This window comes from Equus quagga, chromosome 9 (assembly GCF_021613505.1).
Source record: "Equus quagga isolate Etosha38 chromosome 9, UCLA_HA_Equagga_1.0, whole genome shotgun sequence".
NCBI classification, from domain to species: domain Eukaryota; kingdom Metazoa; phylum Chordata; class Mammalia; order Perissodactyla; family Equidae; genus Equus; species Equus quagga.
This window is the reverse complement of record NC_060275.1, coordinates 66429113-66440208: the sequence shown is the minus strand read 5'-3', so window position 1 is coordinate 66440208 and position 11096 is coordinate 66429113. Positions and strand designations below refer to the sequence as shown.

Below are 11096 nucleotides of genomic sequence, written 5' to 3'. Positions count from 1 at the left end.
TTTACCAAGATGGCGGCTGCCTGGATGCAAGCTCGCGGCCTCGACTGCGCCCGCGCTCCGGCGCCGTGGGCCCGGAGGAGACGGCCGCCGGGGCGCGCCCCAGCCCGCGCCGCGGCGAAGGGAGCGCGGGAGCTCTTGTCCGGCGCTCTGCGCTCGGGAGGCGTTCTCCTCGTCCCCGTTCTCGGCCTCCCACCGCGAAGCTGGGGAGAGAGACCAAGGCACTCCGCGCCGGCCACGTGGGGAAACTGAGGCTCAGGCTGACCACCAGTTGAGTTTGGCCGAAATGTAACCTTGAGTGGGTCAAATGCCTCGCCGATCCCTCGTTGTAGATTGCTCTCCTCAACACACGCACCTTGCAATATGCTTTATTATTCAGCTCAAGAATTAGATTTGGGGGCCGATTTGTCGTAGGCACCACTCTTGAGATTTTCTGCATTTACTAAGCGGCGGTGTCCTCGTGGGGAGAAATGGCAGTACTAGGGGTCAGAGCACGGGTACGCTGGCTGTGGGCAGAGAAGCGGGGTATGGATTTGGGGGCAGTTCAGGCAGGACGAGCTGACCACACAGTCCATCCTCTGAAAGGCACCCCCAGGGACACTGCTGGGCCCTCGGTCAGACCATGTCCCTGCCCTGCTCTAAAGCCTCGCGAGTGTCCCCACTGCCCTGCAAGACCCCTCCCAGCTCCCCACCTCATCTCCCTCCTCTTCCCCTTCTCCCTCAGCCCCAGCCACACCAGCTCCCGTCTCCAAACTGCCAGGCAGGCTCCTGCCTCAGGGAGCTCGCCCCTGATGCTCCCTCTGCCCCTGGGCAGCTGTTCCCACGGCCAGCTTCTTCACCTCCTTCAGGCCGTCGACCGAACAGGCCTCCCTGAGAAAGACCTGCTTGACCTCCCCAGGGCTTAGTGCTCCAGCCGCGGGCCTCTGTGAAATTTTCATTTTGTCAGCTGGCTTCCTGTGTTCGGTGACCTGTCTGTTTTCTGTCTCTGCCATGGCCGTGATGTCTGGAGGTTGGAGCCTGTGTGCTGGAAAGGTGGCTGTCACCAAGAAGAAGGGGCTCACATAGACACTGTGGTTCAGCAGTCGGGTTCGGGGGTGTGGAGGTGCCAAAGGCAACAGTTCCTTAACCTTCAGTGGTCAGGAGCCAGGTGTCAACAAATAAAATGTAACAGACCCAGGCTTGTCACACCTTCCTGGGGGCAGGGAGCCTCTTAGCTCCTATTGACATAACTGAGCCGTGCAGGTCAAGTGAATCGTTCCAGAAGCCAAGTCTTCTGCAAGGTGACTTCTGCTGCCTCCCAGGCTCCTCCCGCCCCCGCCATGGGCCCGGCTCCCAGTCCTGAGGACTCTTGGCTTCTGTCTCCCCGACATTCTACAGCTCTTAGTTGCCCACACGCTCGAGCAAGCATCGAGGGCCCCCTGAGCGCCTGTGATGGGACCAGCGACGAGTAAGACAGACTCTGTCTGGGTCTCGTGGAGCTCACAGTCAGGAAGTCCTACAAAAACTATGATCCTAACTGTAGCCAGAAGATATGCCTCGTGTTGAGAGTGGGTTCTGGAAGCCTGCAGCGTGGGTGATAAGAGAGGCCTTCTCAGAGGAGGTCGCATTTAAGCAGCGGTGGATGAAGAAAGGGAGGGAAGGGCGTTCTGGGCAGAGGGGACAGCATGTGCAAAGGCTGGGTGGTGAATGGAAAGTGGGAAGGAAGCAAGCAGACCCTGACTGCAGTCAGCTTGGAGTTGGCCAGGTGTCCATGGCTAAGCCGTGGAGTTCTCCTTTTGGGTGTAACTTCATGGGACATCAACATCTGACAAGGCAACTCTGGCCAGGATGGAGCGAGACAAAAACAAGAAACCTGCGTTTTGTTTGACCACAGACAAAAACAAGGGCATTGTCCAAGCCACAAGAATGGCCAACCCTCCGTGTCTGTCTCTTGGCTGACATGGGCGACAGCTCATTCTCACTGATCATGGCCTTGGCCCCACTTGGTTCCCCCCACCTCCTGGGAAAAAGGTGCTAACATACAGAGAGAATTGCCCCCACTTGCTCTTTGTGCCCAACCCAGAGCACACCACGCTTCCCTGCGCCCTCCTCAGGTCACCCACCGTCAGCCCCGGTTTTACAACAAGCCCATCCTAACGCCCTCCTCCGGAGGTGCTCCACAGAGCCAGGAGCCGCGTTGCGACAGGCCAATACGCCCAGCTTTGTCTGACCAAGGTGTGTTCTGGGTGGTGTTTGGCTCGAAGACGTCAACAGAAATGGAGGTCCTGCCGATGTTCCAACAAGACCCTCACTGCCACCAACTGTGACCCTCCACAGGCTCTCAAGGCACACCCTGCCTGCCTCCCCCGCTGCTGGGCCCAGGCATCCCTCAGCTTGTGGCCACAACACTCCAGTCTCTGCCTCCATCTTCACATGGCTTCTCCTCTCCTTGTGTCTTCTCCTCTTCTGTCTCTTATCAGGACACTTGTCACTGGATTCAGGGCCCACCCTAAGTCCAGGATGATCTTGTCTTGAGATCCTTCCCTTAATTACATCTGCGAGGACCCTATTTCCAAATAAGGTCCCAGTCGCAGGTTCTGGCGGGCAGGACGTGGACGTCAGTCTTGGGGCCCACCATTCACCTCGTTACAAGTGCCTTGAGCGTTGTGTGTCCGTGGAGGAAACGTCTCTAGGGAGGGGACAGGCCAAGATACAATGTCACCCTTGAGTCAGTGCTGCTGGCTGAGGTGTTCTGAGGGTCTCCTCAGAGCAGCGTCCTTTGGACAAACTTGTCACCATTTGAAATCCGAAAAGGAAAAGAGAGAAAGGAAAATCCTCTGAGGGCATCTCCTCCGACCCTGTCTTTGTGTCTCTGCAAACTGCTTACATGAGCTCCACCTGCGTGGAGCCAGGGGGTGTGTCCAGCCTCTGATGGGGATCCACTGGCCGTTGGCAAAGTCCTGGGGACCCGCTGGACACCGCACAGGCACCGTCGCAGTGTTCTCAGGGGGCTTCTCCCTCCGAGTCGGTGCCCGGCCGGGTGGCCCCTGCGTCCTTCACGCTTCCATCCAGTTACCTGCACACATCCTCTGTGGGCACCGTCCCACCGTGACAATCTGGAATGCAGTTGGAATATTGCAGTGGCCACTGTGGGGCCTCTCATTGGCCAGTGGTCTTAGAGCAGAAAGAGGAAGAGTGTCACAAGGACGTCATCTGTTGTGTCCGTCTAAATGGAGAGCCCTTTTGGTCTAACATGGGAGACCGCGTTACTTTGTCTCAGGCTTCAGGGTGTCTGTGATCCGTGTGGGCTTTGCATCTGAAGGCCCCAAGTCAATGTGGAAACTGGTTAGTGACTCCGTCCGTTTTGTGTGTGTGTACAGGGAGCAGAGGGGTTTCCCACACCTGTCCTGGTAGGGGCACAGCGGCCCTTCAACGTGGAAACGCCGCGTCTGAAGCCCGCTCCCCTCACTTCTTTTCTCTGTCCCTTTCTCTTCCTTTTCTCCTCACTTGGGAAACTTTAAAGATGATTTAAAGGAAAAATCATTGTCTCTGTGTGTGTTCTCGCTGTGTCTGCTCCAGCTGACGGGACCAAGGTAATGACAACAACAACAAAGATAGCCAAGACATTGACACGACCTTGGTGTCCATCAGTGGATGAATGGATAAAGAAAATGTGGTCCGTCCACACAATGGAATAGTACTCAGCCATAAAAAAGGAGATTCTGCCGTTTGTGACAATATGGATGGACCTTGAGGGGATCATGCTAGTGAAATAAGTCACACAGAGAAAGACCAATGCTGTATGACCTCACTTATATGTTGAATCTAAAAAGGAAAGAACTCTTTTTTGAAAAGAGCCCTTACTTTTGAAAAATACTGAGTTCCCCATAACCATTGTTGTTCACTGCTGTGTAAACCTTGCCTGTCTTTATGACTTGAATCTCTCTCTGACAGCCTGTTGTGACTCTATCTTTCCCAAGTTCAGGCTCCAAATTCAGAATGACACAACCCTGAGGGGCCTTGGTGCCTCTCTCCTGCTGGGTGTCCTGGAATTGCCTTTAAATAGCACAGATATTTGTTCCTTCACCTACAGAATCAAGGACAATAGGAAAGATCAGGTTTGTCTGGAATTCTCCAAATTTTCATTAATTGCAAACTGTTACAAGAGCTTTTTCAATTTACCAAATTTAGGATCAAACAAATAAACAAGCTCTGACACATCAAAGAGAGCCCATATTCCTAGGTAGGTTGTGTTTAAGTAAAATATGCTGATATAAATATCTTTCAGTGATTGTGTACTTCTCAGATTAAAAGAAGCACGGTCATCCTGAAGCACAAAGGCTCCTACAAAGAGCAGCTATGAAGGCATTTGTTTTCTGGATTCTAGATTCACGAATTCTTTCCCTTTTTGCTGAGTGACAGGGCTGCAGGGGCACAGGGCTGTTGACTTCCCCACACGGGGTCGGCCAGCACCAGCGTTTACTTCAGCACCGTGGTGCATTTTAGTCTTTCATCGGCTTCAGTAAGGAGGACCTGCCGCCTTGGCTGCGCTTGTGGGAGCTTCGGCGATTGAGTTCTGGGGTCTCCGCTCACCGAGCTGGAGCCCCTGCTTGCAGACTGTGTCTTCTGACAGAAGACACTGAGCATCTCAGCTCCAGGACGTGTTCCCGCTTCCCCTTCACGTGTCATCTCCATCACGGCAACACTCTAAACCAGCCATCTCCTTCCCTCCCGAAAGAAGGACAGCCGCAGTTGCCTCCTTCTGTTAAAGAATTATCCAGACTCGGGAAGCCCTCCAGAACTGCGCTGTCCAATGGAAATATAACGCGAGCAGCAGACGAGATTTAAAATTTCCTAGGAACCACATAAAAAAGTAAAATCCAGTAGAATTCATTTCATAATTAATCTCTTAGCCCAATAGATCTATAATATTGTCACTTCAACAACTGATGGAATTCTAAAATGAAACTTAGCAAAGATCTTAGAAACTCTCCCTCCCCCAAAGTTTAAACTGTTGCCAATAAGATGAAACCTCTTTTGGATCTGCAAGTTATCGTATTATAAGTTAATAGGCTGCTCATGCACTTGATGGTTCCATTTCCAGTCCTACAGTCTACCCTAGTAAGGCTAATGTGACGAAATATTGCAAAAGACTCGCATGATGCCTGCACTTAATCACTGACTTGTGCACGCTGCTCTTCCGCATCGTCCCCGTAAGCGGTCCTTGCGTTGTCTGAAATCTCAAAAGACAGTATCCTTGAAAAAGATTTCAGAAGGAACTTGCCTTTAAGTCTTGATGGAAAGAGCTTCCTCAGCTTCTGTGGATAAGAAGACAGAAGTAAGACTCTAGGGTGCTGACGGTAGGATCTGTGTTTCCCAAGTAAAAATGCATACATTCTCTTATCTTTTTTTTTTTTTTTGAGGAAGATTAGCCCTGAGCCAGCTACTGCCAATCCTCCTCTTTTTGCTGAGGAAGATTGGCCCTGAGCTACCATTCATGCCTATCTTCTTCTATTTTATACGTGGGACACCTACCACAGCATGGCTTTTGCCAAGGGGTGCCATGTCTGCACCCGGGATCCGACCTGGCAAACCCTGGGCCGCTGAGAAGCGGAATGTGCAACTTAACTGCTGCACAACCGGCCGGCCTCACGTCCTCTTATCTTGATCATTGGATGTGCATTCCATCAGGAGAGCTTAAACTGAACATTCTTGGAATTGTCAATTTAAAAAGGAAATTCACCTGTTATTTTCATCTCAAAATGCCAAAAGAATTGCAATTCCAGACATGCATGCTGTGGCAAACCACAGGCAAATCCAGAAAACAAAGCAGGGGAGCTGCTTTTGTAGAGAAAACGGGGAGGGGAGGAGCTGTTCTAAAGGAAAGTCCACTGGGGGAAAGTGGCAATTCAGGGCAGAAACAGCTTCTCATTGGCTGGGCTGCGGCGTTTCTCATTGGCTGAGCTATAGCGTTTCTCACTGGCTGGGCTGTGGCATTTCTCATTGGCTGGGCTGTGGCGTTTCTCATTGGCTGGGCTGTGGTGTTTCTCATTGGCTGAGCTGCAGGGTTTCTCAATGGCTGGGCTGTGGCGTTTCTCATTGGCTGGGCTGTGGTGTTTCTCATTGGCTGAGCTGCAGGGTTTCTCAATGGCTGGGCTGTGGCGTTTCTCATTGGCTGAGCTGTGGGGTTTCTCATTGGCTGAGCTGCGGGGTTTCTCACTGGCTGGGCTGTGGTGTTTCTCATTGGCTGAGTTGCAGGGTTTCTCATTGGCTGGGCTGTGGTGTTTCTCATTGGCTGGGCTGTGGCATTTCTCATTGGCTGGGCTGTTGCCAGGTACAGAGACAAGTCTTCCTTCAGTAGTAAAGTAGTTCTACCTCCTGTCTGAGATGCAGGCATCTGTTTCTTCCTGTTTGGTGTAATTGACAGTGTGTGATGGGGTGAGAGCCCCCCTGCAGGCCTTCCTGACCCAACTTAGTTAAGATTTCTTCTGTTAATTTCCACTGAATACTCTAGGAACAGACAGGAGCAGGTAGACAGCCTCCCTTGTCCCCCACCCACGCGGGAGACCACGCAGTCAAGCTGATGACTGGAGATGCAGACAGCTTATGCCAAGAAGACAGACAAGATTAATTGTCTGACTCAAGACTCCTCTTTTACCTTCTCTTCCTTCTACTACTCACGTTGGCTATTATTGTATGTTGACCCCGCCTATTAAATGGCTGAAAGTTCCCTCACTGTGCCCTTCCCTATCTTCGTCCTGCACTAGAGACTTCCTGTGTTTTTTTTCTGCCACTTAAACAAGAAGAAACTCTCTTGTGCGTTTTTCACAGACCACAGCTACTGTTCTGGGTAACAGCTGATTGCTGCATCTTCATTCCCCACCTGATCCTGCTGACACAATGTAATAGCTACTCCTCCTTTAAAAAAATCTTTTAATTTAAATGTGTTTGTTTTTTGTTGTTGTTGTTGTTGTTTTGCTGAGGAAGTTGTTGTTGTTGTTGTTGTTGTTGTTGTTTTGCTGAGGAAGTTTTGCCCTGAGCTAACATCTGTGCTCATCTTCCTCTACTTTATATGTGGGATGCTGCCACAGCGTGGCTTGATGAGCAATGTAGGTCTGCACCTGGGAACCGAACCCAAGAACCGGGGCCACTGAAGGGGAGTGCACTGAACGTAAGGGCTGCGCCCCAGGTGGTCCCTGTAATAGCTCCTCCTTTGAACAGTGCAGAAGGGTGAGGGTTGCATTGTGTCCCCCCAAACGATCTGTTCAAGTCCTAACCTCTGGATGTGACCTTATATGGAAATAGGCTCTTTGCGGATGTCATCAAGTTATGGTAAGGTTGTACTCGATTGAGGGGGGTCCTCACACAGTGACAGGTGTCCTTACGAGAAGAGGGAAATCTGGACACAGACACACAGAGGGAGAAGGTCGTGTGAGGACGCAGGCAGAGACCGGAGTGAGGCTGCTGTAAACAAGCCACCTCCAGGACTGCCGGCAGCCGCGGGGAGCCAGGAGAGGCACGCACAGGTTCTCCCTCAGAGCCTCCAGGGGGTCCAACCCGCCAGGACCTTGATTTCCACCTGAGGGAATCAAAATAAATAGATCTGTTGTCTTCAGCCACTCGGTTTGTGAAACAAAGTTGCAGCCTCTCAGGAAGCTACTCTAGTCCATTTCCTTGTGTGGGCCCCTCCTACTAGGTAACGCTCCCTCACCCACTTAATCCCCGCCCGCATCTTGTAAAAATTGGGTCTCCATCTCACGTCAACAAAACGCTTCTGCTGAGGCCATTAGAACACTGTCGGCAAGCGCAGCCCGTCAAGAGTGGAAACAAATATTGGGGTTCTCCTCGCTCGAATTATTAATGTTTCGCCTGAGGAACAGCCCCGCCTCGTTTGCAGGAACTGGTTAACTCCGCCGGGAGGCCCCCCCAAGGGACCAGTGTTTGGCTCGCTCCTGCTGCGGTGAACGATACCTGCGTCCCCTCCCGAGTCTGTGCCTTCCTGTGTCGCTGCTGCTTGTGAGGACGCAGCTTCTGCTCAGGAAGTCCCACAGACCCGTTTAACTCACGCACAGGGTTGGTTTCCCCGCTTCCCGCCGCAGTGTCTAACGCTGCAGGTCAAGTGCAACCGCCTGTGACCGAAAAAGGGAGAAAGCGCCTGGCTCTCTAGAACAGACGCCCAGCTGGATTTGGGCAGGTTTTCTTTGCCTGGGTTTGTGGCCTGTGAGAAGAAGCCTGTAAGATGGGTCCCAGTGATCCCCATCTCTTCACATTCATGCCTTTGTGTAATCCCTCCCCCGCATGCGTCCTGGACTTATTGGCTCACTTTTAATGAATATCACACAACAGAGGCGATGAGATGGCACTTCCAAGATTAGATTTAAAAGACCATGATTTTCTATTCCCCAACTTAGCTTCCTTTGCAAGTAGAGGTGGCCATGTCTGGAAGAATGCTGTGGGGATTTCTAGGAAAGCTGCTTCTATCCTGATAAAGGGGAGATACAGCTGGCTTCCTCCTTCCCCATTCTTTTTGCCTTGAATGTGGATGTGATGCCTGGAGGTGTGGCAGCCATTTTGCAATTAAAAGGCAACTAGCAGGGGAATAAAGAGAACACAAGAAAGATGGTGGAGCCAAAAAGAAAAAAGTCTGCAGCATTGTGGAGCAGGTGAAGAGACACCAGTAGCTACCTAGTTCTGGACTTCTTGTTACATAAGAAAAATACGTCCATGTGTTTACGCCAAAAAAAAAAAAAAAAAGACTGTGGCTTCTGTCTTGGGTGTTCTATCTTGGATCACTCATGCTGGTGGAAGCCAGCTGCCATGTCATGAGACAGCCCTGAGGCATGAGGGAGCATGGAAGAGGATCTTTTGGCCCCAGTCGAGCCTTGAGCTGACCACTGACCCAGCCAACACCTTGACTGCAGCCTCATGAGAGACCTTAAGCCGCAAGTACCCAGCCAAGCCACTCCCAGGTTCCTAACCCCCAGAAACGAGGGGATAAATGTGTGTTGTTTCAGAAGCTGCTCTGTTTTGGGGTCATTTGTCTCCTCACCCAGAGAGGGTGCCACAGACATTGGTGCTGCCTACCGCGGTCAGAGCCCAAAGGATGGTCAGAGGGACACAGTGTAAGACTTCTGCCCCTAAAATCCCCAAATGCCATGAATCTGAGATTTGAAGGCTCTGCATTCTTTTTTCTTAAATTGGGGTAAAACATACATAAGATTCACCATTTTAGCCATTTTTAACTGCACAGTTCAATGGCGTTAAGTACATTCAGAAAATGTCATAGACATCCCACCCTCCCCAGCTCCAAATCCTCCCATGGCTCCCTAGTGCCCATGGTAAAAAACTACTCTCTTCCCTGCAGGCCCCAGACCCTGTCATCCTCCCGGTCCAGCCACACCAGCCTACTCATTGCTCTCCAAACCCGCCCCACCCACTCCCACCCCAGGACCAGCAGCTCCCTGGATCCCTGGCTTTCTGGATTAGTGTTCTCTGGCGAGCAGGAGGGTGACAGTGCCCCCATTCTGCACCCCAGCTATGTGGGCCAGAAGCAGATGCAAGTGGAGTGCCCCGAGAAGGCTGTGCCCTGAGTGAGGAACCTGGTGGAGGCCGACTACTCCTACTGGACGCTGGCTTAGGTGCTCTCCCAGCAAGGCTCCCGCAAGCTGCTGGCCGCCTGGCCGCTCGCCAAGATGCTGCCTGTCGACGAGTTCCTGCCCGTCATGTTCGACAAGCACCCAGTGTGAGGGCCACGGGCAGGCGGGCTGGGGTCTTGCTGAGTGGCTGTCCTGGGTGGGGCGGGGCTCCCAGACCCCAGGGAGGGGTCTTTTCCTCTGGCTGCTTGTCCTTCCATCTGTCCCTTCCCCAGGGGGAGGGACTGCCACCCCTCACAGTCCCCTCCCCCCAGGTCCGAGTACAAGAGCCACTTCTCCCCCCGTAACCTGCGCGCCTTCTCCGTGGAGCCCCTGCTTGTCTACCCCACACACTACACGGGGGACAATGGGTACGTGAGTGACACAGAGACCTCGGTCGTGTGGGACAATGAGCACGTCAACACCGACTGGGACCGTGCCAAATCCCAGAAGATGCGGGAGCAGCAGGCCCTGAGCCGCAAGGCCAAGAACACAGATGTGCTGCAGTCGCCGCTGGACAGCGTGGCCCGCAATGAGGTTTGAGGGGCGGCCGCCCCAGGCCCAGCCTCCGCCTGCTCACCAGGGACAGCGGGGCCCCTGTGGAGCCCTGGCAGGCCACAAGGGCTCTCCAGGCAGGGCAGCAGCCTGCCCGTTTTCGCTCAGCAATCACATGCACGCAGGCAGCATTAATGGAGTGCCTACTGTATGCCAGGAACAGGGCTCGGCACTGGGGCATTGGGTGGGAGCAATCCATCGTTCAGCTCTTCGTGCGCTCGAAACTTTTCAAGCATTTACTGTGTACCGGTTTCCTGTGCTATGGCAGCAAATGACGCGTTCTTATCCCCTCAGTCACTGATTGATTCAGTCATCAGGCATTTATTGCTTCCCCCAAGAGTCAGGCACTAGTGTATGCATTCGTTTTTTTAATTAATTCAGGTATTTATTGAGTGCCTACTGTCTATGGAGCACCATTCCAGGCTCAGGGAAAATTGAGATAAACAAGACATTTTAACATTTATTCAAGCCCGTTGAGCACCTGCTATGTGCCTGGTGCCTGTGACGCAAAGACAAGTTCTCATTGACTCAGTGCACTTATTGAGTGCCTGCTGTGTGCTGGGCGCTGAGCTCAGAGTTGGGGATGGAAGGAAACAAGGTGCTTCTTAGTCTGATTGGTTTCTGCCCCACATGTCTGAAGAACACTGAGTGTGCACCGTTAGTGACACAAAACACTCTGCCAGTGCTCACTCAGCGTTCCTCACCCACGTGCTGGGCCGCAGAGATGAGTATGACGAGTCCTTTCATTTCTTCATGCAGCAGGCATTGATTGAAGGCCTACTGTGTACCAGACCTCATGGACCCCCAGTGGGGTTGGAGAAAAGCTGACTGAGTTCCGTTCTCCCTCGTTCCCCAGTCACCTGAGCTGTGTGCAGACAACATCTTGCCACCACCCAGGAGGGGGGTGACTTCCCTCGCCAGGGGCAGTGGTGG

General features: G+C 52.6%; 1 pseudogene; it reads left to right on the top strand.

The window, feature by feature from the left end:
- The first annotated feature begins 9 nt into the window (after positions 1-9).
- Positions 10-10151, top strand: LOC124244590 (procollagen galactosyltransferase 1-like; annotated as a pseudogene).
- The last annotated feature ends 945 nt before the right edge of the window (positions 10152-11096 follow it).